General features: G+C 41.1%; 1 protein-coding gene across 1 annotated transcript in view; it reads left to right on the top strand.

Annotated features, from left to right (window-relative positions):
- Window positions 1–25,438, top strand: part of CDH18 (cadherin 18) — a 1,127,064-nt gene that overhangs the window by 259,554 nt on the left and 842,072 nt on the right. The window contains exon 2 of the mRNA XM_090049911.1: window positions 5,281–5,386. The gene's annotated coding sequence lies outside the window, so the exon portion shown is untranslated. The remainder of the gene's footprint in view (window positions 1–5,280; window positions 5,387–25,438) is intronic.

Below are 25,438 nucleotides of genomic sequence, written 5' to 3'. Positions count from 1 at the left end.
TATTTACAAATTGATTTGAGTTTCTCCAGAGGAAGTTAACTTTTATTTTTCCATTGATATGTCATCTGTACTTTTACACATTTTTCACATTAGCATAATGCAAATGCAAGCTTTCATCATGCCCAGAAGTTCTCAAACCATTCAGGCAGACCGAGAAAAGGTTACTGAGGTGTTTTTTTATAAAGCGCTGTTATCCAAAGCACTTAACAATAGTTAGCTAATGGTATAAACAACATTTGGAAAGAACGTTAAGTGGTCCGCTAAGACCCTCAGAAATGTTCAAGTGGTCATAGATTCATAGATTGTTAGGGGCTGGAAGGGACCTTGCAGATAATTGGGTCTAGCCTCCCCCTGCCACCCCTGGCTCGAGGCAGGAAGATAACTGGGGTTAGGTGACACCAGCAAGGTGACCCTCTAGTCTCCTCTTGAAAACCTCCAGAGTAGATGAATGCACCACCTCTGGAGGGAATTTATTCCATAGTCTGGACACCCTGACTGTGAAGGAGTTTTTCCTGGTATTAACCCTGAAGTGGCCTTCCAGGAGTTTGTATCCATTGCTCCTGGTCTTCTCCAGGGATGACCTAGTAAATAGTTGTTCACCGAGCTCCTGATGCACTCCTTTGATGTAGTGGTAAGCCACTATCAAGTCCCATCTCACCCTTTTCTTCTTTGGGCTAAAGAGGCACAGGTTCCTCAGCCTTTCCTCGTATGGTTTGCCTTGCAAGTCCCTGATCATATGGGTGGCTCTTTTCTGGAACCTCTCAAGTTTTTCCACATCCTTATTGAATTGTGGCACCCAGAACTGGACACAATACTCCAGCTGCGGTCTTACCAGTGGTGAGTACAGTGGGAGTATCACTTCCTCAGTTTTACATGAGATGCATTGGTTGATGCATGCCAGTGTGTTATTTGTGAAAAAAAAGTAAGACTACAAAAACAATCAAGGTATCTCACTTTATTTTCATTTACTTCCTATTACTTATAGGAGGAGGATGAAGAAAAAAAGCATGAAAAATGGTGTTGGGGGAGAGTTAAGAGAGAATTTCTTAGCTGGGTCCTGAGGGGGGCAGGGTGAAAAATGAAGCTACACACAGGGCCCCACTAACTTTAAATCCACCACTGATAGGACTTGTGTATCGTCTGTACTACAAGCAGTTTTCACAGAACAGTTCTTTACATCACCTCTTCACATCCACCATGTTAGAAGTACTTTTTTTCAAAATGTGTATGTTAGGCACTGTGTACAATCCATCTATTGCTATGCATTGTAGTTTTCTGCAGCGAGTAGCTAAGTCTGCTACACAGGGGATCTCAGAGAAGCTGATGGGAAGGAATGAGACATGCCTTCTTCTTTATAAATATTGTTAAATGAACATCTAGTTGAGACATTTCAGAGCGTAACCACACCACGAATCCAGAATGCAGTTTTGTTTGTTTGTTTGTTTTTGTATAGAGTACACTCTTAGAAAAAGGAATGTATCCTAATTCTAATGCATCATGCAGAAGTGCAATATGAAAAAGGAGCAAATTACATTAAACACAATCCAGATGTGGATTATGGTGTTTTGGAGGGTTTTTGGTCTCAAGAGTATTCTATTAAAATGATACTGCTTTTGAAGAAATCGAATAAAGCTTCTATATAATAAATAGTGATAAATTATTACTGTGTTTTATTTTCCATGGTATAATTTAGAGCTGAGTGATGTTCTTTTGCACATTTTACTCAATACTGTTGTAGTGTTATAGATCTAAGGACACCCACATGCTGATCAAGGACAAAGAATAAGATCAAAAGGATTAGCCTGACTGCAGTTTTTCATAATCCTGGGACTTTTATATTTCCTCATTAATTAAGAATCTGTTTATGTGTTACTAGAAACATTTAATACACACAGGTTATACCAGAAACATAATCATGAAAGCCTAAAATGTTTCTTAATGGTCTAATACGTGCTCATTTAATTTTTTATTGGCTGAGTATTATTGGAAGTTAATAAGAACATTACCTATCAGATTGATTAGGTGATGATAGTCTGACTGTTCTGGCAGACAGTAGGTTTCTGTGGTCTTTTATTACATCTTTAATTGTTTTAGCCTTCAGTAATAATAGTTGCTTGTATAGTGCATGGTCTTTTCTGTATGGAGGCCTTATATAAGATGCTATTTGTTTTCCTCTGGCTTTTTTTTTTATTATAAGTGAATTATAAAAATAGAGGTGGGAAACTCTGGGGGAGATGTGGTTTGACATTTGACATTCTACTGCTGTTTTACCACTAGATATTAAAAATCCTGGACTTGCTCTTTAGGGTCACCTGCCTCAGTAAATCAGAAAATGCTATCCCAGATTCCTTTTGTTCTTCCTGTAAGATCAGTCATATAAAATAGTCCCTGAACATATCTTGTCCTTAAGCAGACAGAGGTAGTTAGCCATGTTAGTCTGAAGTAAGACAGAAGGCATGGTACCTGTGCACCTGACAGACTAACAGAATCAGAGGTGCATAAAGTTTTATGAGCCACAGCTCATTTCAGATGTATCTGATGAAGTGAGCTCTGGCTCATGATAGCTTTTGCATCTCTGATTCTGTTAGTCTGTCAGGTGCACCTCTACCCTGCCATCTGCCATTTTTTTCTGCCTTGCACATCTAGTCTATGTTGATTGTAGAGCCAACTCATATTCTCCCATGACCCAAGTGGCAAAGAGGGTAATTTATTTGACTTAATCCTACCCAGTATAGCAAAAAATAGGAGCAAGGGTATAGAGACCATAATCACCTTCTAATTGCATTAATTATGGTACTGCTCACAATTTCCTGTATATTGAAATCTGTGTTGTGAAGTAGTGGCTAACTTGAAGCAAGGTGATGCTAGAGAGAATTGACTTAAGTGGCACATGAATAGCAAGAATACCAGAGTTATAATACAAACAATTCTTTAAAAAAAAATCAGGAATTTTGGAAGAGATGCAAAGTCTCAGGGTTCAGGTCCTAAGCTATCATTTAGCTAAAGGAGAGTTAGAAATCAGTGGACAGGTTTTCTTCCATTTACCTTTGTACCATTTTCAATATTGGAATCCAAGCAAAGCAAACCCATTCTGTAGAAAACTGAAAAAAAATCAAACAAAATTAGCATTTTGTCTGAATATGAAACTCTTGGCAATGATAAGAAATAGCTTTTGAAATTTGTGAAATGCATTTTTTTGGTCCAGCTGAAAAATCATATTAGTCTTTGTCCTCAGATTTCTCAGATGCGAAAACCAGCCTTTCTTCCCATAAATTCTCTTTGAAGAGGTAGAAGCAATTGTTGCTGTGGTACTGTTATATTATTTTGCTATAGAGCAAATCCAAGCATCTCTTGCTGGTTTCAGGCTTTATTGCAATCTGAACCTCAACTGTTGTCCAGTGAACTGAATATGTGGCTAAGTAATCTGATATTGTAATGCTCAATTTGTCACTAACTCACCGGACCTGATTTCCCAATGACTTGCATCTTGTACATAAGCTTAAACCAGTGCAAAGTGAATATAGAAAACTGTAAGTCACTTGGCTACTGCTCTTTGCAGTTTTGTATTCATTCTGCACAGGTGAAAAGTAAGGTACATTCCCTGAAGAGTCGGCTCTTGCTGAGCATGTAACTTACAGAATAATAAGCTAACTCCTTTTACCTTAATTTCCTCAGACCCCTACTAGACGTGTAGGTAAAGGCATGATGGGATCTGATGCACAGTCCACACAATTGTGCTTCCTTCCACGCTGCATGTACATGGTAGGAGATGTTACTGTAGGATTGAGCATCGGATCCCATCATGTCTTATTGCTGATGGAAAGAGAGCCCAGAAGCATGACAGCAGGTAGCAAGTTTCTGCAGCTGGGAGCCCCCTCAGCTAACAGGGCTTCCAGCTGTCGGGGTACACGATGCGCTCCTGCACCTGGGGGTTATGTCAGCTGATCTGGGCTCCCAGTGGCAGGGGTGCACATGCACTGCTGCTGCTGGAAGTCTCATCAACTGATTGGGGGCTCCCAGCCATGGGGGTGCCCCTGGATCCATGTTCAATTAATGGTATAATAGGAACCAGCCCCAAAGTTTTTATACATTTTTTTGTGGAATAATTCTGTGGCTTATTCCTTGTTTTATTATGCTATTAATTGCTGTAACATGTGACAGAGTTACAATTTAAGCCGCGATTAACTGGTTAATCACATCTTAAATGTAATGTGGGGCAGGGGCCTAATTTCTAATATAGGGATACTATCTCACTCTCAGGAGGTGTTGAAGTGATTTAAACAGAATTTTGAATATGTGATAAATGATAATCACTGCCCTGTGGTGCACTGCCGGATAATGGCTAGCCTAGAATGTGGCAACATATTACAGCTTGCAGTAGGACACAATATTTCTCAGTCATTAATGCTAGAACTCACATTATGATTAAACACTTCATTTTCTTTCAGTCTGTTGCTTCTCTCATTAGAATAAAGGTTGGTCAAAGGGACCAGGATTCTATCAGACAATTGTTATTTGATTAATACAAGCCATAATGTGAAAATATTATTTTGGCATTTTTACAGGAAATTATTGGATATTTCACTTTTATTTTATTATTTTGAAAACAACATAAAATTTAAAACTTTTAAAACCTTTTTCATTAGGTAAAGGTGATCTCTCCTCATACTATTTCTTATCCAAAGTCTTCCCAATTTTAGATTAAGCCAAATTCTGAAATCTAAAATTTTTTTTTGGCAAGGTATGCAGATTCCCTTTCTGCACTGGACCTAATGTAAATATAGTTTAGTAACTAGGACTGGAAAGCATATTAAATACATATAAAGGAACATGAAAGAATGTTCTTTTTAGATCCCAAATCTGTTCAAGTATAGGTCTCTTTTTTTATGGCAATAAGGGTTCCCCGCTTCCTCCCCACTCCTGTGTCTTAAACCAATGGGCAAAAATCTCTAGGGCAATGTTTGATCGTTGTTTTTAAGAAAAAGTTGTCTGAGTGCTAATTTTACTAAAGTTGGAATGTAATATAAGATCAGGAAAATACCTGAGCTACTTATAAGCCTTCAAAGATGATGCCATTATATTCACTAACCTTGCAGTTTTCACCATCAATTAAAAAAATGTGTGTTACAACCACAGAAACTTAGTACATAATCTGAGTATTAAAATTTCATCTTATATATGCCCCAAGATTCATATTGTGGATATATTGTTAGTGTTCCATGTCGCTTATTCAAAATGTTATCTGATAGGCATTCTGAAAATATTATCTTTCTGTTTCAGTGAACGTGGGTGAATCCTCCATGACAACCTCTTCATATCTTTGATGGAGATTCTGAAGACTGAGAAAAACACATTTGTGAACGCCTACCTACACATCAACTAACAGGTTGGTTTTTTTACGTATTTTGTTAATTTAATCACCTACAATCAATACTTTGTATGAGGGCTGACCAAAGCAAAGGTGGTCAGCCTTAGTGGTTCACATTAAGTTAGGGGTTCAATAGACTGGAAACCAAGGTCAAAATCAAGTATCAGTCCAGAATACCAACTGAAACCTGTGAAACCAGGTCACTAACAAAATTTCACTGAGTAGGAGCAGGAGGGTTCTTAGCACCTGAACAAAGTACTGCTACTTCTGAGAAAAAACCCTGCAAAAAGTGGGAGGGTTTTATATACCCCCAGTGAGGTTTTGTGGTTTTCACTAGTCTCTCCAGGTCCTTTGGTCCCCCACTGGAGACTCCATGGTGGGGGAAGAGTGGGAGCTGGGCTGAGCTGTCAGTGGCATTAAGCCTTATGGTGTTCTGGCCCGGAGTTGCCAAAGTTCCTGATTTGAACCTTATGATAGTATGGTTTTTATGTAATTATTTTGTTGTTTTAAATTTCTTTTGCAGTTTCTTATATTTGTCTACAACCTTATTTCTTTTTCCCGTATCACTTTTAAACCATAGAAGCTGAATAGGTAGCTTATAAACTGTGCAAGGCAAGGGCCGTTTTTAATTTGTATATTCAGCACAGTAGATCCTGAATCTTTGACTGGTGTTGTTTAGTTATTACTGCTATAAAAATAACAAATAGGAAGAAGGATGGATAGTGTTTCTCATGCTTACTGTAATAGATTGTATTCCACAGATAGCCTGATAGTGGTGCTCAAGAGCTATGCTCTGGTAGTTGTTTTCTAACCATGTTTTTCATGGCCACTTGTTCTGTTTAACCTATACCAAAATTGTGATGACCTTCCCACTCCTTAAGTCACCCTACATTTTTTTTTAGATTTTCACAATTTCCATGGTGAAATACTATCGTACATCTGATAGAGAAAAGAAAAACATTCTGTCACTGTGGGTAGACTTGGAGAAGAAAACATAAACATATTTCTACAAGTATTCTTTTTTAAATATGTCAATAGTTATGTATTAATTATTAGCTCATTGTTTTTCGTTACGAGACAGACTGCTGGAGCATTCTTAAATGTCTTGTAAATATATTGCAGAAAAACATGTTTGGAACTTTGATCAAATTCACATAAATCCGTGGAAATAAGAGGAACCCAATGAAGCTAACAATTTCATGGTCATAATGTATTTGAAATATAAGTCTGTCCACTGGGATAATTAGTAAATTGTGATTGCTTGTGTATCATTATTTGATTTAAAGTAGAAACTAATGCATCATTTGTGAAACAGTTGACAAATAATGTACAATAGAGAAACATGGTATTTTAACTGAGTTATGAGAATGAAATTAATTAAGTTCATTCCCAGCTCTAGTATAAGCTCCTAGTGTGATCCTGAGTATATCGCTTAATCTGTCTCTGCCTCAGTTTTTCAGGAAAATGAGGGCAATACTTCTTGTTTCCCCCTTAATCTTTGGCTTCTGCACTAATTTTTCAGTGTTCTTATGGGCAGAAACTCCTCTTACCTTATGTGCACATTATCTGGTAAAATGGGGCTAGAGTCTCCTAGTGTGTGTGTGTGTGTGTGTATATATATATATATATATAACATTGCATTCTATTTATTTAGAATCCTCTTTATTGTCATTTCCTCTTTTCCTTAGTTATTTTTCCCTAAGACTGGACACAAAGGAAGGTAGTAATTTGGTAGCTTTGTGAAGAAATAATTATATTGAATCTTTTTTTTTTTTAAAGCACTTTTTTTAAAGTACATTTAAAGTGAATGATTCAGGAGGTAGGAAGTAGGTAGGCCCACTCATTCCAGTATTTGAATATTACTTATGAGTTGTATTCTCAAAGGTTCTTCCAATACTTACTCAGACTGTGCCTCTTGGCTAAATAAGGTTCCTGGCAATGTAAGGAAAAGGAGCTGCTCTGCAACCCTTCTGCAGATCTGGGGAGACCTGTGCAAAGGGTGGGGATGGAGTAAGCAGCAGCATCAGAGCTTGAATTCTCCTGAAACTTATAAGGTGATTGTGTGTATGTGCTAGTCTTGCCCACAGGTTTCTAAACAAATTTTCTCCCCCGTTTCTCCCTGTGTCAGATAACTAAAATATGTCACTTGAGTATTTGTTTCCAAAAAAAATGTTTCCTCTTTGGCTTTCATAAAGAGGTGCAAATGTACCTTTTAAAGAATCTTTGCAGGCTGGTTGAAGACAAGGAGGTGGGGGGGTGGTCACTGAGTCATGACATCTTTGTGCTCTTGGGCAGCAGAGCTAAGCATGAGTCACAGAGAGTCCCCCAGCAGAAATAAGGGCTGGGGTGGGGTGGGGAATTCTACACTGGGATGCTGAAGAACCTGACAAAACACTATCAACCTATGTGTGACATACCGTATGTTCATATCAAGGCATGATAGAAACCAGCTATGAAAATGTTCTACATTTTTTTAAGCAGCAACTTTGCTGCTCGTTGGCCATCTTTATGACTTGATGGACTAGGAATGACAGTTTAAGTCACTGGAATGAGAGTTGGTTCAACACTCAAATCTATATCAGACATTAAAACAGAGTAGGGCAGTGATTCCCAGTGGATAGAGGAGCCAGAGACAGAAGCCATAAGAAACAGTAGGAAGAGGAGCTGAGAATAGGCCAGGGTCAGGCACAGTGTGGGGGTCAGGAGACAGACACACATTAGAAAAATGGTCAATGACAACAACAGTAGGGACCAGAATCAAGGCAGGATCAGCAGGCAGTCTAACGAAACCTGTTATGCAGATATTTTGCAACTGTTTCCTCTGTCTGGGTGGAGTCAGAATCTTTCAAGTACAGCAGCAAATAATTGGCCACCTATGGAATGACTTTCCCTTTTTCATTTAATTCTTATTTTATGTTCTTTCTCCCATGTGTCCTTAGATCTTGTTCAACTTGAAAAACAGCATCTTATTGGCAATGTTGTATATTTGCTTAGTCGGTAGATCTCTATCTTCTTTAAAATGGCATCTCCTTTGATAGGACGACAGCCTGTGTACTTGTAGAGGAGTGGTTCATGATGTGTTTAGACCAAGGCATCCCATATCAGACTCAAGGCATCTCTCAACAAATGCCACCTCTTAGCTTTCACCCATTTCTTGACTGGAAAAAACCATAGAGCAATTTTGTGTTGCAAAATACTTAGAAAGACCACAAAATGTCAGAATGTTTTTTTAATACTATGGAGACTTCTGAAATTTCTGGGTGTATCTTGTGAATCATATGTAGATGTTTGAACACTTAGCTGTGCTAATATTTGTTGCACCTTTTAGCACCCTTACAAAATTCCAGGCTGCAGCACCCTGATTGAGAATCATTGCTGGGTGACACTAATGGAAGCATCCAACTTCAAAATAATGCTTTTACTTTAGGTCGCTTGTTCAGTAATAGTGTTTGTCAGAAAATTGTTGTCAAAATGTTTTTACACTGGGAGAATATTGTTTCAGAAAGTATCAATTTTTGACAAGAGAATTTTGATTTACCCTTTTCTTTTCTTTTTCTTTTTCTTTTTTTTTTGATTTTTCTAAGAGACATTTAATTTTGGGGAAATTTAATCTGAATCAGAGTGTTTCATTTTTTGAAGTGGCCCCAAATTTTCCATTTGAATCAATTTAATGAAGCATTAAGTTGTGCTCATTGTAATCTTACAGCAATTTCCCTAGTTCATGAAAACTAGTAATGATAACAATTGGCCTTTAATGAAGAAAAGCTTCCACTTTAAGAAGGAAATGGGGGCTGAAGTAATAATTACCATAATTCAAAGTCACTAGTCATCAATATTCAAAAAATATAAATGAACTTTTTAATAGGAAAATAGTACTCAAACTGTCACTTTAAAAGCAATACTTCAATTTCATCTTTCCATATATTATTCTTTATATGATAACGTAATTCAGTGAAGTGGTTTGTCATAATTTTTTCATGTCCTATTAATTTATATTTAAATGAAAATAGATAAAAACAGAATTGGTGATAAAGTAGGCTAGAAACTAATCTCAAATATTTTCTTGATGTCGGTGTGACGCTTCCTGGAGTAACATAATGCTCCATTACAAATACTGATGGCAGAATGAGGCACAAAGTCAGAAAAATATGCAACTAGTTAAAGCCTAAAAAATATGAATTTGAAAAAAAATATACATTCTTACCATGAGGGCATATAGCCACTAGAACAGACTCCAAGGGCCAGAGAGGATTTTGTGCTTTAGTTCTGCAGCTAGATGTTCATCATAAGCCAACTTGGTTGTTCATGGTTAGTGAAAATGTTGAGATGCTTTCCTCCTTCATCTGTGTAAGTATGAAATATGTGTTGTTATGGCTTACATTCTGACAGTTTAAAAGTATGAATATTTAACCATGGGAATAATGGCATTTAATGAATATACAAAAGTAAATAAAAATAACATAAAATAAGAATGCTCACATTAGGACAAACAGTATAAACAGATTATAAAGCTATTTTTTACCTGATAGAGTATGACACTGAGCATGGTATTTTTAAATAGGTGAAGATATAATGTGGGAAAATGTAATATAACCATGAACTTATAAAACATTCATCTGATGACATACTTATGCATTCATGATCTATTTAGGAAATGTTATAATGGGGTAAACTCCCAAAGCTTTATGTAGGGGTTATTCCACATTGTCTTAATGTGAGACAGCAGTAAATCTTAGAATAGGATTTTAAAATATTATACCTGACATACATTTTTAAGGTATTTGAGTAAATGTGACCCTAGAATAAAATTATACTATAAAGCAGGAAGACAGGTGATCATTTTTATCAAGCATCCTATGCCATGACCTTTTTAAAAATAGATGCAAGTAATAGATTAATTGCAGGGATCCTGGTTTTCTCTGTTAAAAAATCCAGCATTCTCTGATAAAACCCCCATGATTCTCTTATGTATAAAAACCCCAAATCCATGTTTTTCCATGATTAAAATGAAACACCACTAAATATATAGGTATCAGGTGAACACAATGTTTTATTGCCATATTTACCATTTTAAAGCAATTTTGAAGCCTTCCAAGTCTGCCTCAATTATTATAATGAAATACATTCTAAATATCTATATATTTTGGTGTTTGAGTTTTTTTTTTTATCAAGGGAAATCAGAGCTCCTCCTACCCCCTTTGCTTACCAGTACATGGATCTAGCTTTGGGTGTCCTCCCCCGACCCCTGCTTTGTAGTGCTGAGCAGCCGTGAAATGCTATTGTACTGCCATGGCTCATGCTGTTGCCCCTCACTTCTACCCCAGAGTTCCCCAAATCCCCATCTCTGCTGGTGGTGCCCCTCATTCCTGACCCACTGCCCCTGCCCCTAGGATCCAGCCCACCCCAGTGTGTGGAGAAGAGGGTATGTGTTTGAGGCGGGTAGTGTGTGGGCATAGACAATACCATAGGAACCATATCAGAGAGGCGCATGAGAGGGCATGTGCCCTCCCCAGATTTCTGCACCCACAGCAGGGCATGGGGCTGCAGCCTGGCCAGACTGGCACTAGGCAGGAGCTGCCTCTGTGACCCAGTAGGAAGGACCCAATGCGGGAGGGAGCACCATGCCACTATGGCCACCAAGGAGAAGCATCCCCTTCCCACCTGGCAGCAATGATGGAGACAAAACTCCATGCCACTGCCACCACAGCACCTCACTCTTGCAGCCATAGTGGCATGGGACTCCCAGTGACGATACTGCTAGGTGGGAAGGAGATTCTTCACCTGGGCTGCCATAGTGGCACAATGCTTCCTCTTGCATCAGCCCCACTGCTGCTAGATGCGTAGGGGGCACCTCACCTTGGTCATGGTGATGTGCTACTCCTTGGTCATGGTGGTGGTGGTGGCACCTAGATTCCCCCTTCCCCACTCCGCCCTTCCATGCCAGGTACCACCTGTTGAGCCAGAGGCAGCTTCTTCCCAGCACTAGTCTGAGCAGGCTATGGCCCTTTGCCCTGTGGTGGGTGCAGGAATCTGGGAGGGCACTTGCTCCATACCCCCCACCACATCCCCTACGGACCCCTGGCTCCCATGTGTCACCCATGTCCCCCCATAAACTTACCTGCAGAGAACTGCTCTCCACCACACTGCCTGGCTGTATTGCAGGCACATGTGTGTATGTGCACATGCATGTGGCACCCCCTGCTCTCTGTTCACCCTCTTCCCACTCCCCTCATCCCCAAACAGCCCCTTGAAGGCTGTAACTCTATCAGCCTGCAAGGGAAGCACATGATTTGCCTGTTTTTTTTCTCCTTTAAAGAGTAAAACCTGTGACTTTCTCCTTTAAAGGGGAAAATCCACATTTTTTCCATGGGAAACAGAAAACTCAGTTCCCTGGTGATTAGTGACACGTTTTCAGTTGCAGCAGTTTCAGTTTTATTTACTTTTGTAGGTTTTTGTGTAACTTCCTGCAACATTTAACCACAGTTTGGTGGTCCAATTGCTATATACATTTTAATCTGGCCTATATCTGTCTTAAGAAGCCTGGGAAGCATGCCATATTATACTCCTGTCAAAGTAAAAAGTAAAATTCTCATTGCTATCACATATTAGAGTCCTGGGTTTTTAGGAACTGATGCTGAGAGGCATCAGAAACAGAACACTTGAAAAGTCCATTGAACTCAGCAGTGTTGTGGGTGATCAACACTCCTCAGGACAATACCCTAAAGAGGTATTAGTAACTATGGTACGACGGGACCTAGGGGTGCCGTGAAGTCCCCTAGCGCCCGCTTACCATGCCAAAACAGTTTCAATTGCACCCTCACTATCTCACCCACCACGTCTTTGATGGTAATATTGTTAAAGGGAGGCTGCCTTTCTACCCTCTTTGGCACGGTGCGTTGAGATGTCCCAGTCCATGCCCTGCCTTCAGTGGCATGATACACCCTAACCTCTGGGGCCTGTCTCCTGTGCTGTCGCCCGTACTGGGGCCTGTCTCCCATGATTCCCTGCCTGCACTGGGGTCTTGCCTCGTGATCCCCGCCCGCACTGGGGCCTTGCCTCGTGATCCCCGCAATCAAGGCTCAGGTGGCTGTAGCCATGCCTGGCCCCCAGATCCCCTTCTCGGGTCTTACGCCCCACTGGGTTCCTCACAATCGAGGCTCAGGTGGCCGTAGCCATGCCTGACCTCCAGACCCCCTTTCTGTGTCTTTCACCCCACTGGGCTCCTCCCAATCGAGGCTCAGGTGGCCGTAGCCATGCCTGGCCTCCAGACCCCCTTTCCAGGTCTTGCACCCCACTGGGGCTTCTCGCCTGCACCCACACTGGGGCTTTACCTTGCGATACTGCCCACCCTGAGGCTGGGGTCAATAAACCCCAAAACACAGCACCCTCTCTGGCACTGGGCCTCCACGCTACCATGGAGCCCCTATGAGGCTCCAACCCCTTACAGCCTCACCCGGTCCTCCGGTCTTATACAACAACAAAACAGAAAACTCCCACTCCTGGGCTACAACATAAATTCCAAGCCAAACTGGCTAACTTCATTCATATCCCTACTAGGGTTTCCTCCACCCAGTATCCTCATGCAGAAACCGCTCAGACCATCACGCTTCTCTGCTCTGCTTGCTCCAACTGAGCTCCATCTTCCTCAACTGCCAGAGGGGAACTGACTTCCGGCCTCAGCCTGGCTGTTTATATAGGCTAGGCCCTGCCCCCTTCCAGTCAGCTGACCAAACTGGTTGTCTTGGCAACCTACACCTGTACTGCCCTGGTGACTGGCAGCTGAGCCCATCCTACTGTTTGTCAGTAGCAGGCACCTTAGTGCCCTGCTACAGTAACAAATAAACTGTATTTGAAAATTATCCAGGCCTCACAAATGCTCAGTTGACTTACCCATTGTACATTAAGAGATTCTCTTGTATTTTGATGGTGATCATTTTTAAGAGTATGTACAAGCGTTATATTGTTACCAGTAGAATTGGAGTTGCACTGGCAGAAAGATTAAATTTATAAATGTGCAGGAAATTTCTACTGAACCAAAAACGGTGGCTCCAGTAGAAACTTCTGCCTGGTCTGACACTGTAGAAGTCATTTCCAGTATTTTCTACCAGAGGAAGAAATGCTTGTACACTAGCCAGTCAATAGGAGCCTCCACATTTCACTCTGACATCCCAGTGTGCAGGGATCTGTTACTTTTCTCAGGCTCTGTTACTTCTCTCACTCCAGTGACACAGTCTGTGACTTGGCTGCACTCTTCTTTTCCAGATGAGCACAGAGAAAACCTCTCTGCTTGCCAGCCCCGGGGGCTGAAAAAAATAAGCCCCTTTCCACAGCCCTGGGCTGTTGACCTCTAGACCCATCAGCATTCTCCAGACCCCCAGACATCATACACCCTATACCCTGCACTGTTGCCCAAGCTTTCTGAAGCCACTGAAGACCTCAGATCCAAATGCAGTTGTCTGTCCCCACTGCCAACATAAACCAGTTCATTTGACTGCTTGTATGCACCCTAAAATAATAGTATAGTTTATATAAATATCAAGGACTATATTCTCAGCTGTGTTAGAGCACGAGTTGATTTAGCATAGACAGAGGCATGAATATAGCATAGACATTAGCACCAAACCACTGTTCATCCCTCCTGATTGACAAAATGAGTCTAGGTACATACTAGTTCTGCCTATGGTTTATTTAAATTCTGTTTGCTTGTAATAGCCTCTGAGGGCCTATTAACCTGGGATTACAAGACTACCAAACCTTTTTTCTAATGAAAGATCTACACTGAATGGTGCCTATTTTGGCTTTATGATAGAAAAGGATTCATCTAGGAAAGTAATAATCAAATTTCCATGTAGGAAAACATCAGAGTCCCTCAAGCAGCCCAAAGGTTGACCAGTATGGGCCAGGATCTATCTGAAAAATTCTGTAGTGCTACATTACTGTATAGATAGGGGAACACATTAAAATACAAAATGAATTAAAATGTTACATGGATGAATTTTGTATGCGGTGGAAGTACTTGTTGTAACCTGGTTTTCAATAAAATCAGCATCCTCAAAGCTGAAACAACACAACATACGCATAGAAATATTTTTTTAACAAATTGTTGTGTATCAAAGGAAAGAAGTAGAAATGTCCAAAAGCATATGCGTAGAAACTGATTATGCATCATCTATAAGTAGATAGAGGTTTCTTGAAAGAAACAACATATACAGAAAATTAACTAATTAGTGAAGAATAACTGTACATACCTTAAATTAATTGTTAAGAAATGGGATTATGCAGTCTATTTTTACTTTATGTGATGGACTAGTTTGAATAAAAAACATAGGTGTTTATTGTTGGTAGTGGTGTTGCTTGCACAGTGATACACTGCAGTGTAGAAAAACATTTTACATTTTTAAAACATGAAAATTTATCTGAAATGTATCTGACAAATGTGTTAATAGAGGAGCGTGACCATCAGGAATATTTCCTAAATAAACTTCTGAAAAATAAGTCTAGAAAGCCAAATTTTGCTCTTTTTATTATTCAGCATAACAAGTTTCTTCTGCTACAGGACTACTTTAGGGCTACAAAGGTTTTCTGTTTTTACACTGATATAGATGAACACAGAATTCAACCTTGTGCATCTCAAGAAATTAAGTTTGGGAATAATAAATTGTAGTATACTGGGCATGTACACTTGTAGCTAATCTATGTAAGAAAATTATTAGATTCCTCAATTTTTGCTCCAGGCAAAATAAAAACAAACAAACAAAAAATACTTTCACCAGTTTGCCTTCTGTCATGTAATTGTTTTATGGGTGTAAGGTGTTGTGCAGCTACCTCTGATGTTGCGGTCACCCTCTGGCTGGTAGATACTTTTCTGCCATGCCTCGATGGAAGGTAAATAAAATAGAAAGAAAACTAGCTGGAAGGTGAACTTCCTGCTATGCATTTGGGTCATGACCAGACAGGGCTAATCTAACACCTTGGTTCAGAGGGCTCCTCCAAACCTTACACCCTGACCTTACCACACCTGCGATGTTCTGGGCACACATGCCCCCTTTGGGACTATCCCTTTTCCTCTCCCCATGCTTGGTTCTGGTACTGTCTTTCCCTGGTGGTTCCTTTAAGCATCCAACCAAGGCAACCTGAAATTGACTGGCACTCCTCCAGCAGCTCTCCCCTTCAGGCTAATTCACAACCTCTCCAGTGTCCCTGATAAGTGGCCCTCTGGCCTGTGTTGGCATTGCTGGCTGGCCCTTGTTTCTTCAGGGTCCCAGTGGCAGCCTGTTCCTCTCAGTGGGGATACCCACAGGATCTCTTTAGCCTGCTTTTGGCCCTAGGCCTTTCCAGGCCACCTTTGTAATGGTGGAGGACCACCACACCTTCTGCTGTCTTGCAAACCAGCTCCTCCCAGCTTCTCTGTCTGAGAATGGGGCCCCACTCTGGGTCTCCTCACCCTAGCTGCTGCATTCCTCTTCAGCACGGAAGTCCCCACCACCTCCTGGCCCCTGGCAAGTACCTGTGATCACTATGTTGTGGTGGGGCTTTAGACAACCATCTTTGCAGGGGTCTGCTCTGCCAGTCTGCATCATCACTGTCGTGCTACTGGTTCACTCTCTTGGGGGTTCCTTTCAGCCCTCTTCCCCCTTTTGTGCCCCCAGCTCTTCCCCTGGAAACCAGTTTAGCCAGCCTGATCCCCACATGTTTCCCTGCTGGGCCCCAGGGCAGGGCTTCATGGGAGCACCTGGGCTTTTGGCTCCCTGCATCATCCCGCTTTTCCAGCCATGGCTTGGGTGCAAGTGAGTCTTCTCCCCTTAAGTAACAGGCACCACCTCAGGTGTCTTGTTACCATAGGTAACAAGGATAGATACTCAAATCTTCCATGTTATCTAGGTTGCCTCTGGTGTTCTGAATTGCAAACAAATACAAATGTAACCAATGGTCCCCATGCAACAGTTATCACAACAAGGAATTGTTGGAGTTCAGCAGCAAATTAGCCACATTTCTTTCTCCAAGATATAACTCTTACTTAGTCTCTGTGATATGCTGGAGTTCTTCCTGTGCTGGGAGAATACCCGAATGGCTAGTTACACTAGTATTTCCCTATCTTGGATTTTAAGGGCAATACAAAGCATGTAAAACAGGACAGGATATGGGTCATGGAGTTTTGTTGGTTAAATAATGTACAGGCTATTCAAAATGTGAAAACCATATCATAAATCTGTAGTGTATACTTGAGCATGAAAATATGGAATTTTAATGTCACCTTTCAGCACCCACTTTAGGCTTGTTAATTATTTAGTATTTAGTACATCTTTAACTGGGAGAAAATTATTATTTTGAATTTGTAAAAAAAAAAAAAAAAAAAAAACAATTTCTGTGAATACTAGGTATCCCTGAAAACTTTATGATGGAGAAATACAAACTAAATACACTGGAATTTTGTTAATCTGCTAAACCTTGTACTTAATAATTGTTAAAAATCTAACTTTCTTTCCTCACTTCTCAGAAAATGTAAGAGCAGAGAATGTAGTATATGAAGATACATTTTATTCAGAAAACATCTATACAATTAAAGACCAATTACTATTGTATAAATAAAAAATAAAATGCATTTAGCATGGTATAAATATTTTTAGTTTTATGTGCACGTATCTTTCTGAATCTTAGCTTTATGAATATTTATTTAGCTTTATGAAATATATTTAGCTTTATGAGTCTGTTTATTTAAGAACAAATCCATATATTTTGCCACTACAGAGATATATTTAGAAGTAAAATGATTGTGGTCCTGTAATCCAGGGTTCAGACACAGCGGGGAGTGTAGGAAATATGGGCCAAGTGCATGGAGCTCTGGCCCATATTACTTCCCTATAAAACACTGTGCAGAGAAAAGAAGGATTTGCTATCTTATGATGCATTCTTTTTCTTCTGTGATGTTGGAGAGTACCAGCTATCGAAGTAGAGTATCTTTGAGGAGTGGTTCTACAGACATTGTGGGAAGAATAAAACTTCCTTCCTCTACTCCTCCATACTTTTACTAAACAATCAACCTGTCTACTGGATGCATGGCAAATGCATTCTATTTCTGTGAAAGTTAAATGACCCTCTGTTTCTTATTAACAACTTTTAGTTCATTCCCTGTGAGTTTCCCAGATTTTACATTTCTTCCTTCTTTTCTTTAAATTGAACAGATTATATACAATTTAAGATAACACTTTGACAACTAGGGTCCTTTTTATTTAATTGTATTTAATTTTATGTTATGTTATTTTATTAAACTTCCAGATAAATTACTGCTAAAATAAATAGCTGAAGCATATATTATACAATATAATAATAAATATATAATACAACAAATAAAATATATTTTAAAAAGGAACAAATCATCTTTGCACTTAAAAATTGATCACTTTAAGTTTAGATGTATTATACTTCAGATGATACTTCCCTGTAGACAGCTTTATAAAGAAAGGGACAAAAGGGAAATGAAACTCAGCAAGTCTTCCCATTGCTTTATTTTATGTTTCTCTCCCAATACAACATGATGAGACCAAAAAAAATTTACATCAATTAATTTAAGTAGGATGGGTATAGAGAGGAGGATTTCAGTTTTCCATGCATATCCCAGCTAAATACTAGTTTAATTTATAGCAAGTAGCTCAGATCAGCTCATTTATCCACAACTACCCCTGCTGACACTTGAAAAAAAAGTCATCTTTGCTCACACAAGCGTGCTTTGAAGCATGCACAACTATACTGGCAAAGACTATTAGAAATAATTGAATTACAGTTCTGAAGGTAACTTATCTCATCCTAACACACTGTACATTTTGCTCTGTTGTAATTTTCTTTCTTTTAGCATTTTCTGGAATACAAAGGAGGCCATAGTGGATCAGTGCAGACTGCAGGATTCATTAAGAGCTGTCTGAACAGTGTGCAGAGGAAGTGCTATGAAACACATGAACAATGAATGCTAATTAGCAAAGTATATTAGCAGTGAGGGAGCTGGGCAGTTCAGAACTTTTTTGCTTTAATTTTTATCAACCATTCCTTCTGTTTGTACCCAGAGAGGTTTAAACCATCTACTACTCTGTTTTCCTAGAGTACTGGGGGAGGCTATGAATTTCAATAATTGTTCAGAATAGATTGTCCCTGTTAAAGGATGTTAGGGAAACTCTTTTTATATGCTAGCATCATGGATGCTTCTGACTTCTGCTTTTTTTCTTACTGAATGTTCCAGTTAGTGTGGATATGTATATTGACAGGGGGAAGAAATGTTTTTATTCTGGGTTTTTTGCTTTGCTTATTTGATTGTACCAAATTCAATAAACAAGACTGTGTTCATCTTTTGCACTATGGGAGCCAGCACAAGGCTGTGAAAACTATGAGAACAACAGTTTGAGAGTCTTGTGTTGCTCTTCATAAATAGATACAGCAAAAAAATAAAGTAAAGGTGCAGAAAATCATCTTTGGTATATGTTTGAATTTGTACAGGACCTTGATTTTAACTATGTGCATTCCCTTTTATGTTTACTCTCTTCTAATAGTCTAGGAAACAAGTATCACCAAAGGAGTGAATTCAAGCAATTGTTCTGGAGTATCTGTTTATGTATTTTTCTTTAAACAGTAGTTGGATTAAATACTAGTAGTTGGAACAGGGACTGCAACCCAAAATAACTTATACCAAAGTGCATACCTTGACTGTTATAGAGAGAAATGCTCATGTTTCTTAACTCTGATACAATTCATATTTAAGTATTCTATTAAAAATAGAACAACTTCAGAAGACGGGTTGGGAAGTCTTTCTCCTTCCTCCTAAAAGTCTAGGGCCTGGTTGTTAGGGCATATTTCTTGGAGGTGAGAGATAGTAAGTATAAACCCCCTCAAAAAAAAGATGGACTTGACCCTACGGTCCTCACATTCTGCATGTGTGCTCAAACCCTACCACTCCAACCTTTTCAAAGAAAGCAGTGGACAAACTCCATTTTATGTGGAGGCCAATCTAGGAGGTTTGCTTTCAGAATGCCTACCAAATTGAGCTCTTCTGGCAAGATAGGCAAAAGAATACCAGATGGCAGGGCCTGCAAACTTCAGTTTCAAGTGTGAGTTTAGTTGGAAAAATGGCAGTAGAGTTTGTGGGTAAGGTAGATGACAAAGTACTCTGGTCTTTCAAGACTGAGGTGCTTCTGAATGTAGCACAATGGAACACAAAGCAGGACTTAAGGTTGCCTGTAGATGTCCAGTGGTGGAGTTCTTTATTGCACAGCAACACACATGTAGGTGCTGACAGGTCTGGCTGGGGAACGAGGGTGCTTTGTTTGATGATAGAGCAGACTTATGCCCCAGCTAGCCCCACCACAGCATGGTGAGCTGGGTCAAAGCATCCCCAAACTGGCAGTCTGACCTCTGGGGCCCCTTGCCAGCTAGGGTTGCTCCGCCTCATCTCAACATGTCACAGTCCAGGTTGCAAAGATGCAGTGCCTGGGAGCAATATACTCTGGTGTGAACTGAGCCAGGAGTTTGTGTCTGCCTGTGTAACAGGGACCTGTAGCCCTGTTACCAGAAAGCAAGCCGATCCCTTTAAGACCAGAACTTTCCAGGAACAGCCTGCTGTGAGGGTAGGAGTTAAAATCTGAGCTTGGCTGGCTAGTCAGGTGACCAGAAGGGGGCAGGCCAGAACTATAAAAACCCTGGGCTTGGAAGCAGTTGGAGGCAGTGGCCAAAGGGGGAAGGACGTTGTGTGTGAGAGCTCCGTAGAGAGGCTTGGCTCCTGTGAGAAGGGAACTCCTGATGACTCTGAGAAGCAGTGGCAGTGCCACAGGGAGGAGTGTCACAGACAGTGGGAAAGCAGAAGCACCAAGCCACAAAAAAATGTAAGCTGGCATGCTGGCTTCTTTAATTTCTATTTTTTTGTGGTTATAACCCATTGACTTACTGTTTATATATTTTTGTTGATTGATATACTGATGGTTTGTGGTTAAGGCTATAGCGGAGAAGGAGGTCTCATTAGCACCTAGGAGTGCAGTCAGAAAGGGCCTAATGCACTAATGGGTGCAGCCATATAGAGCCGACTGCATGACTTTGAAGCCGGGTCCCAGTGGACCTGGCTCTTAGCTAGTATAAGAAAGTGTCAAGCCTGAGGGGGCAGAAGACCCAATAACTTGGCGTTCAGTGGGTGCAGGGTGAAAACTGGCCAGAAGGCCTGGCTCCATAGTAAAAACAAAACAAAACAGGGGCCACAGGCCCAGAGAAGAGTAAGGAGCTACAGCCTCAGAGTTGAACCCTACTTTGTGGGTTTAGACTGGTAGGCCTAGCTAGAGAAAGATGGGGGTTTAGGCCCATGGTGGCTGAGCACCCCAACATAGAAGGACAATAGGCAGTCTCCCACTTGTAAGAACATCTCAATAATATTTACATCAAGATGAGGCAGGAAAGTAAAGGTGAGATAGGAGAGAATTGAAACATTAAAGGACTTCAAGGGTGTCCCTCAGGCCAAAAAAAACAAACAAAAAATGCCTCTGGGGGGGCCAGCCTGTTACAGCCTGCTTTTACTTTTTTATAATTACACAAAGGTAATGTATGTTTGCAACCTATCACACTGCCTACATTAAAGATTCTGGACCCTTACCACTGAGTCCTCTGAAAGTAGAATTAGGTCAGTGCTTATGAAAAACTCATTCAAAATATTAAAAGCACTATACTTTCTGATAGAGATGCACCAATGGATACATTGGTCTGATATCGGATCAGTACTGATATAAAGAAAATTGATTGCATCAGCAATTGGCCTGATGTAGCTGATAATTCGGCCAATAAATGCCCATGCATACGTGCAGCTGCAGCGCACCAAGCAGGCAGTGAGGAGCACAACCTGGCAGCTGGGAGAGCTGCCTCCAGCTGGTAAATCTGTTGTGGTGGACAGGGAGGGGGGAAGGAAGGGGCATGGGAGGGCAGATCAATGCCCCCCATGATAAAGAAGGGAGTGGGGCAGGAGATGGGGCAGGCACTTCCCAGGTGGGGAGGGGGTGGGGTGCTGGATGGAGCTGTGGCTCATCTGGGGGGGCAGAGTGGCAGGGCAGCTCCTGCCATTGTATGTATCCTTGGAGGGCTTGTGCCCCCAGATCTGCATGTGCAGGCTGGATCCGGGGCTGCCTTAGGTTCTACATGGTGCATGAGGGCTGCGTGCAGGGATGCAGGACTATGTTCAGTGTTGCACTCCCAGCGTGTGGGGGCTGCTGTCAAGGCTGCACTTAGGGTGGGTGGTGGGAGCAGAGTACAAGGGAGCTACAGAAAAAATTGGGGTGGCTGTAGCTCCCACATGCCAGGAGCAGCCCACTCCCCATACACCAGGAGCACTACCCCAAGCATGGCCCCACAGACCTGAGCACAGCCCCCACACACTGGGAAGAGCCTAGCACAGCCCGAGCCCCAACCCACAGTGGCATCCCACCCTACCTCCGATGTAGATCTGGGGGCACACGCTTCTGACTCCATCCTGCCAGGGTGCACACAGTGGCAGAAACTACCACTCCCCCCCCACACCACCCAGATGAGCCACAGCTCTGTCCTGAGTTCTGCCCCACTCCCCCCCTCACTGCAGGGGCCTTGATCTGCCCCACCCATGCTCCTTCCCTCCCCTTCTACCACAACAGAAATCAGATGGTATCGGCTGATTAAAATTACCTATCGGTATCAGCCCCCAAACTCTGTATCCGTGCACCTCTACTTTTTGATGTTGTACCAAACCACTGGATAGTTTCTTGGCTGTAGTGAGATCTGAATTTCTGTTTTATCTATTAATAGCTTCCAAGCACCTTTATGTCTTTGATTTTAGTTTCTTCTTTCCTTTGCTTCTGTGTGTGACCTTTTCCAGTGCAGATTCTTTTTTTAAAGTAGATTTGGCATTGCTTTCAGGTTTTGGATTTTACCTATTACTGTATGATTTAGCCACTCTAGAGCAAAGCGTGGTGGAAGTAATTGGTATCCATGCAATGAATTTTGTTGTTGTTTAATTCTTCTGCAGAGTATTTACTTCCTTGTTCTGATCTAAGTCTGTTCTAAGTCTAAATCTGTTCTAAGTCTACCATTTTTCCTCCAACAGAACCATGAAAATGAAGCCTGACTTATATATGGTGTCAACCTATAGTTGAGACTGTATTTTCATAATTTCAGTATGTTCGTGGATGACATCAAAATGTCAACTCACATTTTTTCAATGCCATTTTACTTTAGTAGTTTAAGTGCATGTAGCCCTTTAGGCCTTCTTTGATTCTTCTGTGGGATTTTGGAAGGGGAGTAGCCATTCAAAGTTTTTATATGTAGTTATTCACTCATAGTAAGGGGGGAATTTTATTTTCCTAAAATTTAACCTGAAAATGCAAGATAAAATTAAAGGTAGAGTCAGTTTAGAAATAGAATAGGGTAGGTCTTCTACAATTGAAAAAGGTTGTCAAATCTTTCCAGTCTGTATATTGTGAGTTTGTAAAAAATCAGAATTAATCTGGATTTTTTAGAATGTAAAACTGATGTAATGGAGATCAAAATCTTGTCAATAGCTTCTTCAGTTTGTTCACTTAATTTTGAATCATCATATATTAATTGTGACTAAGAAAGTGCATTTCTTTTTCTTCACACTACTTCTGCTGAGGTAATACCTTTTATCTTCTTTCAGCACGCTCTCTTCCCCAGTCACACACACACATACAAATATTGTTTTAGGGATAAGATTTTTCAAATAATCCTAAGGAAATTAGGCACCCAATCTTACTGAATATAAATAAAGTATTTAATACCTTTTAAAAACAGGATAAAGAGAATTCTAAGTTCTATAACAGACAAATAATTCTGAAGAGATTAAATTTTATTTCCATAATTTATGATGGTAAGCGGACAGGAGAAAATTTAAGGGACATGGCATTTTATTTTCTGGACTTATCTTCTGTTTTAACAAAAGCTTCTTCTCTAGCCTTTTATGAGAGGGTCAACAGCAGCTCAAATAGAAGTAGTGCAAATTTGAGCCGGGGCTTTTTGCCCAAAGCTCAGACATACGCTTTGTTGTGGAACAAATTGTGTCACTTGGGGCAAATTAACCCTGCCTGGCTCCTCCCAGATCTGCAGCCAGGGGGAGTTAGAGCCCAGGGCCAGAACCTGTGCTGTCCCCAGCAGTATAAAAAGCTGACCTGTCCTGGCCCGATCCATACAAAAAGCTGCCCTGGAAAGCAGCTCAGGGCTACTTGCTCTCAGGAGCTTCTGGGGCCCAGCCAATTGGTACCTGGAGACACTATCCCTTGTGACAAATGGACTGCTGCAGCAGCATTCCAAATCCATTTTTAAAAATACCCCAAAATCCATGTTCTTCCACAATTAAAACAAAAGACCACTCTGAGCACACACACACGTGCACATGCACACGTATATATATATATATATATATATATAGAGAGAGAGAGAGAGAGAGAGAGAGAGAGAGCAATCAGTTGGGCAATAATTTATTGGTATATTTACAATGTTAAAGCAATGTGGAAGCCTACCAGTGTCTCTATCACCATGATAAAATACATTCCAAATACCAATAGGTGTTGATGTGTGCTTTCAGTTTTCTTCACACATGATGGGTGTGTGTTGGGGGGATGTGGTGCTTGCAGGAACGGGGTGGGAAGGAGTGTGGGGGAATGTGGGTGTGTGTGGAGGGATGTGGTTTGGTGTGTGGGTAGGTGTGGGGCAATTGCTGGGGGGACTGTGGGTGTGGGGGACCTTGTGGGGACTGCTCAGGAGAGGTGGGTCCCCTGGCCCCACAGTGTGCAGCCCCCCACACACAGCACATGGAATGCCCCCTGCACAGGGCCCCAGCTCCCCTCTGGAGGGCCACAGCCCCCCTGCCCAGGACCCATAACTTACCTTTTGCAGTGGGAGCAGGAGTGTGGTGCTCTGAGCCTGCTGCTGCCAGCTCCCAGCTCTTGGGCACCATGTGCCACACAGGTCTGGGCCAGGTCCTCACCCCCCGTTGCCCCAAGGACATCCCCCCCACCACTCCCCAACCCCCCCACATTGCCCTGCCACCCCTCACACCCACCCACATCCATGAACACCCCTCGTCCCCTTTCCCCTACTTACCTTGGACAGTGCCGGAGGCCAGGGGCTGTAGGAACACCAAAGAGACACTCTGGTTAAAACCAGAGCATCTTTTCTGGAAGACTGACTCCCTTCTGGCTCCTGGCACAGTCTGGGACTGTGCCTTGCTCTGCTGTTTTGTAAAGCATTTCTTTTTTTACCCCTGGATATTGAGAGGTCTAATTTTCTCCCTGCGCTGCAACTTTGCAGAGTGGGGAACATTTTTTCATTCCTGAAGATGCCTCTTGCCCCATCTCAGAAGGGTTTGAGATGGGGCAAGAGGCATGTGCACACTCGTCTGGACACACCCCGAGTGTACAAAAGTAAATTCTTACACAATGGGCAGCTCAGAGGAAAAACAAACCAGAAATGTCCATGTACCTCAGGAAGTGGTACAGAGAGCCTGTTTAGAGCTCCTGTATCAGACTACACTTTAGATAAACTGTAACACATTATAAATCTCTTTCACATGCAACAACTAAAAAATAATTATTTTAGATTTAGGATGTAAGTTGCCACAATGTAACCTAAACTTTATTTGAGGAGGTAATATCAGGTTCAAGTATCCAAAAAATTGCAAACAAAATATATTGGCTGGAAAGCAAGTCTCCAGAAAATAAATTTTAAGTCTTCTGTTAATAAACCTTTGAAGTCCCCCTTTTCCTTATTTTTGTATGTACTGGGGGAGTTCTGAGGGTTGTTTGTTTTTAATAAGTAAGTAATTTTGTGTGTGTTTGTGTTGGCCCTGCAAAGGGAAAGTATTTCTTACCCTCCTAGCCCAGACAACTGCTAATTTATTTGGAAAAGTATTCAGCCTAGGGCAGCAGCTCCCAAATATCTCTGAATTTTTGAGCTATGCTCCTGTTTATTCCTATTATTCTTTGTTGTGGAGATAAAATCAGTACCACCACACTATAATCTCCCCAGTGGCCTACAAGATATTATGAAACTGTTCATTTTCATTTCTTC

Source organism: Crocodylus siamensis, chromosome 5, assembly GCF_052110815.1.
Source record: "Crocodylus siamensis isolate JL-2025a chromosome 5, ASM5211081v1, whole genome shotgun sequence".
Lineage (NCBI taxonomy): Eukaryota > Metazoa > Chordata > Crocodylia > Crocodylidae > Crocodylus > Crocodylus siamensis.
This window is presented reverse-complemented; position numbering and strand designations above follow the sequence as displayed.